This window comes from Nicotiana sylvestris, chromosome 12 (genome assembly GCF_000393655.2).
Source record: "Nicotiana sylvestris chromosome 12, ASM39365v2, whole genome shotgun sequence".
Classification (NCBI taxonomy): Eukaryota; Viridiplantae; Streptophyta; class Magnoliopsida; order Solanales; family Solanaceae; genus Nicotiana; species Nicotiana sylvestris.
In genome coordinates, this window is record NC_091068.1 from 18,062,346 (window position 1) to 18,068,873 (window position 6,528).

Below are 6,528 nucleotides of genomic sequence, written 5' to 3' on the forward strand. Positions count from 1 at the left end.
CCCCGCCTCTAGCTGGCTGGGCAGGTTGTGGGGAAACTGGTGCCTGGATCATCGGGCGAGAACCCTGCTACTGCGAGCTGTTGGAAGCTCGAGGGCAATATCTAGCAATGTGTCTCACATCGCTGCAAGTATAACAAGCCCTTGGCTGCTGAGAAAAACGAAGTGGTGGTGCACTGATAGGTGCTGATGGTGAACTGAAGAGCTGCTGGTCAGTATACTGCGGCTGAGAACCACGACCACCTGGTGTACCATGAGAAGCCTAGAGAGCTGACTGAAAAGGCCTCGAAGGATGGCCTCTACCATAAGAATCCCTACCTCCAGACGAGGTACCACTGAATCTACCAGAATGACGGGGCCTCTTATCAGACCCATGACCACCTCCCTGAGCAAGTGCCATCTCTATCCGGCGGGCACCATCTCTATCTGGCGGGCACCATCTACCGCCTCCTGAAATGAAATCTCACTACCGGCACTCATGGCCATCTGAACACGGATCGGCTGGGCCAACCCATCAATAAACCTCTGCACCCTCTCTCTATCAGTGGGGAGTATCCCAATGGCATGACGAGCAAGATCAATGAACCGTGTCTCATACTGGGTGACCGTCATAGGACCCTGATGGAGACGCTTAAACTGCCTGCGAAGAGCATCTTGCTGAGTAACTGGAAGAAACTTCCCCAGAAATAACTCTGAAAACTGATCCCAGGTCAATGATGGTGACCCTGCTGGCCTGGCTAAACAGAAATCCCTCCACCAAGTCTTGGCGGATCCTGCCAGGCGAAAAGTGGCAAAGTCGACCTCATTGGTCTCTACAATGCCCAGAGTCCGTAGAACCTCATGACAACTGAATATGAAATCCTGAGCATCCTCTGAGGGGGTGCCACTATATGTGGTTGTGAAGAGCTTGGTGAAATGATCAAGCCTCCACAAAGCATCCACGGACATAGCCGCACCATCTCTAGACTGAGCCGCAATACCTGGCTGGGCTGCCTCAGCTGGCTGAACTACCATGGCTGGTTGAACTGCTGGAACCTGAGCCTGAGGAGCTACCGGCTCTGGAGTACGAGTATCGGGAGTCTGAACTCCTCCCCCAGCCTGAGATGTGGTTGGAGCTACGGGAAGCAAACCCACTCTAGAAATGCCCTCCATAAAGCCTACTAGTCGGACCAAAGCGTCCTGAAGCACTAGAGTGGCTATGAAACCCTCTAGGACCTAAGCTGGGCCCACTGGAACAGCTGGGGCCGAAACCTCCTCCTCAAAATCTACCTGAGGCTCCGTCGCTGGAAATGTTGCTCGGGGCTGAGCTCTGCCCCGGCCTCGGCCTCTGGCACGACCTCGGCCTCGCCCTTTGCCCTTAATAGGGGCTGCTGCTGGGGGTTCAGGTTGTTGCGCGGTAGAAGAGGAAGCACGTGTCCTCGCCATCTGCGAAAGAACATAGTGGAAAGACAATCAGTACTTGAGAAACAGAATCGCACGACAAGAATGAACAAGGTGAAGTTTTCCTAACTCAGTTGCCTCTGCGGGATAAATACAGACGTCTCCGTACCGATCCCTCAGACTCTACTGAGCTTGTCCGTGAGTTGTGAGACCTAAGTAACCTAGTGCTCTGATACCAACTTGTCAAGACCCAGATTTCCCACCATCGGGTGTTGTGATGGCGTCTACTATCGGAGCTAGGCAAGCCAAATATTTAAAACACCTTTCCTGCTTTCTTTCAAACAATATAATAAACGAGACAAAATCTAAGCGGAAGACTTTAAATCTAAAGCAACTGAAAACTAAAAGTGCGGAAGTTTGAACCAAAATGCTACCCAGAGTCTGGTGTCACTAGCTCACGGACTACTACAAAATACTACAATCAATGTTTGAAGGGAAAATACATCATGTTTGTCTGATACAAGATAAACAAACAAAAAACATGGAAAGGGACTTCGGCCTGCGAATGCCAGCTAGGCTACCTCGAGAGTCCCTGGACTGAAGATAGCTCCCAGAAGTCCTACTGCTGCGGTCCGTAAGCTACTCCCTGATCTGTGCACCAAAAATGCACAGAGTGTAGCATCAGCACAACCGACCTCATGTGCTGGTAAGTGCCTGGCCTAACCCCGGAGAAGTAGTGACGAGGCTAGACAGTACCTATTGTCACACCTCCTTTTTCCGCCCCTGCGAGGGGTGAAGGAGTTTTTCCAATTAAAGGACAATCGAAACGGGATTTGTTTATTTATTTCAGAGTCGCCACTTGGGAGATTTAGGGTGTCCCAAGTCACCAAATTAATCCCGAATCGAGGAAAAGAATGACTCGGTATTACAGTCTGCGAACCAGAAATCCGGATAAGGAATTCTGTTAACTCGGGAGAAGGTGTTAGGCATTCCCGAGTTCCGTGGTTCCAGCACGGTCGGTCAATTGTCATATTCGGCTTGATTATCTGATTTAATACATATTGAACCTATGTGCGAATTTTAACTTTTAACCGCTTTTGTCATAATTATTATTTTTATCAAGAATTGCAACATCGTGGAAACACATCTCGAACCACGTCACATCAATGCACCCGTGGTTGTAGGCATATTTCAACTCTGTTGAGATTCGGATTTGGGTCACATAAATGTGCACCCGAGTTTAGGAAGTTAACATTATTAAATACGCACCTAAAGCAACTAGCGTATTATTATTTTGGGTAGGGCTGTGAAATTTGCTAAACGGCTCATCCCGGAATCTAAGCAATCTTAAAGCAAATATTTACTGAGGGCCCTGCAATTTTTGTGTTTTTTATTCGGTGAGGCTCATCTCATTCTTATTTTTAAAAGGGATTTACAACGTCATGGACACGCATCTCGAACAACGTCACAATTAATGTACCCGTGATTAGAGACACATTTCGACTCCGTTGAGATTTGGATTTGGGTCACACAAATGTGCACTCGAGTTTAAGGATGTAATTTAATTAAATCGCGTCTAAAGAGTCTAACGCGTTATTATCTTTGGGGAAGGCAGTGAAATTCACTAAACAGTCCGTCCCAAATTCTAAGTATTTATTATGATCAATTATTGAGGGCCCCGCAATTTGCATTTTTTTTGGCGAGGCTAATCTCGTTTATTTTAAAAGGACGATCCTATAGTGGCTATGTTTTCTATTGAATTTGTCTCGAATAATGAAAGAAGAAGAATGGTCCAACTTTACTTACATGCTTACAAGTTAGTTATAGTTGGGTTCCGAATATGATTTGCAAAATCCGAAACATGAACACGTATATGAGCAGTTGTTTAGATATCACAGGCCCAGGCCCAATGTGCATAAAGTTAAACTCGGCCTGGGCCATCCTTATTCCAATTGGGCCTATTCAATGTGTTTGATATATGTTTGGCATTTATAAACAAATGGGGGGGAAACTGAAATGAAACGTACTATTTGCCTTAATCAAGTCATATTCCCACCAACTTAAAACAGGCCATTTGTTTAAAGCAGGAACTATTGGGTACCTAACATGCTTATTGACAAAATGATAAGGAACTAATAGAACATGGCTACTACAACATTAATCACTCTCAATTATAAGCAACACACAGGGTCTTCCAACTAAATGATATGCATAAAAGTTCAGTTACATCACAGCTAACTACATAGTTCTATTAGGGAAAGTAAATTATCATACTGACAAACTATTTTTCAGTACATTTCTAAGCTAATTCAGAATAACTTCAACTCTTCCAATTTCTTTGTATTCAAGCTTCAAATTTCAGCTTACATTGACAGCGTATCAGTAGTGTACCTGGTATAGGAAAGCAAAAGAAAAGAGGAATGATCAGCAGGGTAGTATGCAACAACACAGCAACAGCAGCAACAGGGATGGCCCAATAATAGACCCAAACTCAACAGCAACTTAAGTGAAAACCCAGCAGAAATTTTAGAAAACCCAACAGCAACAACTAGTGGACTTTCAGTCCAAACAGAGAATCAAGACACTTAGACTGAAACAGTTTTTAGCAAGTAAGGAACCCAGGGAAGCTAACTGAAAACTCAGCAGTGCACCCAACCAAACCAGACCAAAGCAGAGAAAGAAAATAGGTGCAGAAACACAGTGACTTCTGCTTGTTATGTTCAGAAAACCAGCACTCTTTTCACTCTCAACACTTAAAATTGTCCAACCTCTAATTTCTGATTTTTTTTTCTGCTCCCTCCCCCTTTTTTCTGATGTCTAATGAACCTATTTATAGGTAAAACACAAGCAAGCCCCAGGCTGCCTCGTTTCCCCAGCCCTCAACTCTGCCCTTAACTCTTTTAAACTAATCAAAATGCCCAATGCCCATCCTCCTGACAACCCCTTAGCATGTGTTTTCTACCCAAAGGTATGGCAGTCTATAATATTCAATTACCCCCCCTCCCCCCATGCTACCAAGTTTTGTTCCCCACTATTGTATTAGTTTAATCCTATTTCAGTACCCTATGTCAGCCTAACTTAAACTAACCATTTCTGATCTTTTCACACCCCCAAACTACCCCCATTAACCCCCTGGTTATTACTATTTTACCCTATTTCAACAGCAGGAAATTTTGAACTTCTGAAAGTTCAAATTCAAGCAAACCTAAACTGAGTTCTAGCTATTACATTGCAGCTACAAACCATTCACAGATAATGTCAAACAATCAGCTAAACGACAATGATTCGATCAGTCATAAGAAGCCATACGAATCTGAATATTTGCACATTCAGTACTAATCGACGACATTTATCTAATCGACTATACTAATTATAACATAGAACAATCAGCCGATTAAACGAACAACATGAACGGGGCATCAACTGCCTTTAACAACTTTGCACGACACAGGGAATCTATATGAATTATCTATTCGACGATATTAATCAAATTGAAACATGTATATCACCACACGTATTCAAACATAAACAGAAGAACAATCTACCAAATAAAAAGGTCTTACGAAGATGGAGAACAAATTGGAAGAAAATATCAGAAATACCAAACAAACTAATTAAACATGCTGACCAACTCAAACAACATTTAAACAAAAATAGAAAAGAAAAAGGGAACTCACTCTGGAAGCTCAACAACAAACGACCCCAGCTTTGACTGGGTTTGCCCATTTTGAGGTCGAACAGACTTTAATCGAGGTGTTCTCAACCGAGAACACTTCGATTAAGGTCCATTAGACCCCAACCCTCCATTAAAACTGGTCGGATTCCCAAAAGTTCTTGTGTTCTAGGGTTCGAACAGTCTGATTTGGGGCTTGAGGATTTGTGGGTAGATTCGGACCAAACCAAGCTTGGTTTGGTCATGAGTGAGGCCAGGGTGGTGACTGGTGTGAAACTGGGGTGGGTTGGTGTAGGTCAGGGTTGGGCTCGAATCTTCAAATTAAGATTCGAGACGGTGGGGGATGATTTGAGGCAAGGGGGTAACAGATCCGTGTTCAGGGTGGTCAGGTGCATCAGGGGTGTTACTTTGGTGGTCACCGGCGTCATTGCCGCCGGGTTTATGGTGAGAGTGTATGGGGGCGGCTAGGATTTGGAACGGGTTCGTCTCTTGAGAGACGATGATGAACGGGAGGTGGGGGTGTGGTTTGGATAGGGGGCGTGCGGTGTGATGAAGGGCTTATATACGGAGGGGGAAAATGGATCCTGGCCGTTGGATCAGGTGAAATCGAGGGCCAGGATCCCTTCACTTAAAGGGAACGGTGTCTTTCCAACTAAAAGGAGGTCGGGCTGGTCCGGGGTTAAATAGGTCGGGCATATGGGGATGACCTGAGGCCGTTGGATAGGATTGGGTTAACGGTTGAGATCAGATAGCCCTATACGGCGTCGTTTGGGTAAGTGAATGGCCTGATCTGGACCGTTCATTTGAATCAATCAATGGCTCAGAATGGGGACGCTAATACGGCGTCGTTTGGGGGCGTGCCTGGGAAGCCTGGGTTTGGACTGGGTTGTGGTAATTGGTTTGGGCCTGATTTTTCATTTAAATTTTGGCCCAAATTCGGTATTTTCCTTTTTATAATTTAAAAAAAAATTTCCTAAAACCCAAGATTAAAATACACAAACACCTAACAACAATTATCCACGAATTTAAAACTTTTAATAAAATTACCATGACAATAGATAGAATAGAAATGCGTATTTTTGTGATTTTCGCTTTTAAAACCAAATAATGGTTAATTAATTCCTAAATGTACCATTTTCCTAAATGCATGCAACATATGTTTTTTTTAATTATAGCAAGGTGAGCATTTACGGACAAAACAATTATCAAAATGTCACACAAATCCTCAAAATTGTACCCGAAGGTAAATTGTTTTATTTCTTTTCCGATTTCTTTTGGAGTAGTTTCCGTGAAGCAAAAATCACGTGCTCACAGCTGCCCCTACTTGTCCGAAAGCACAAGGAGCTTTCTTGCAAAGATAAAGTGAGCAGACAGGAGCGACTTTGCTCGTTGGAAGACTCCGTGTGAAGCATTTTTTTTTGTTTTTTTTTTGAAAAAGATTTAACCGAACCTTTGCTTCAAAGGTTTCCTACATATCC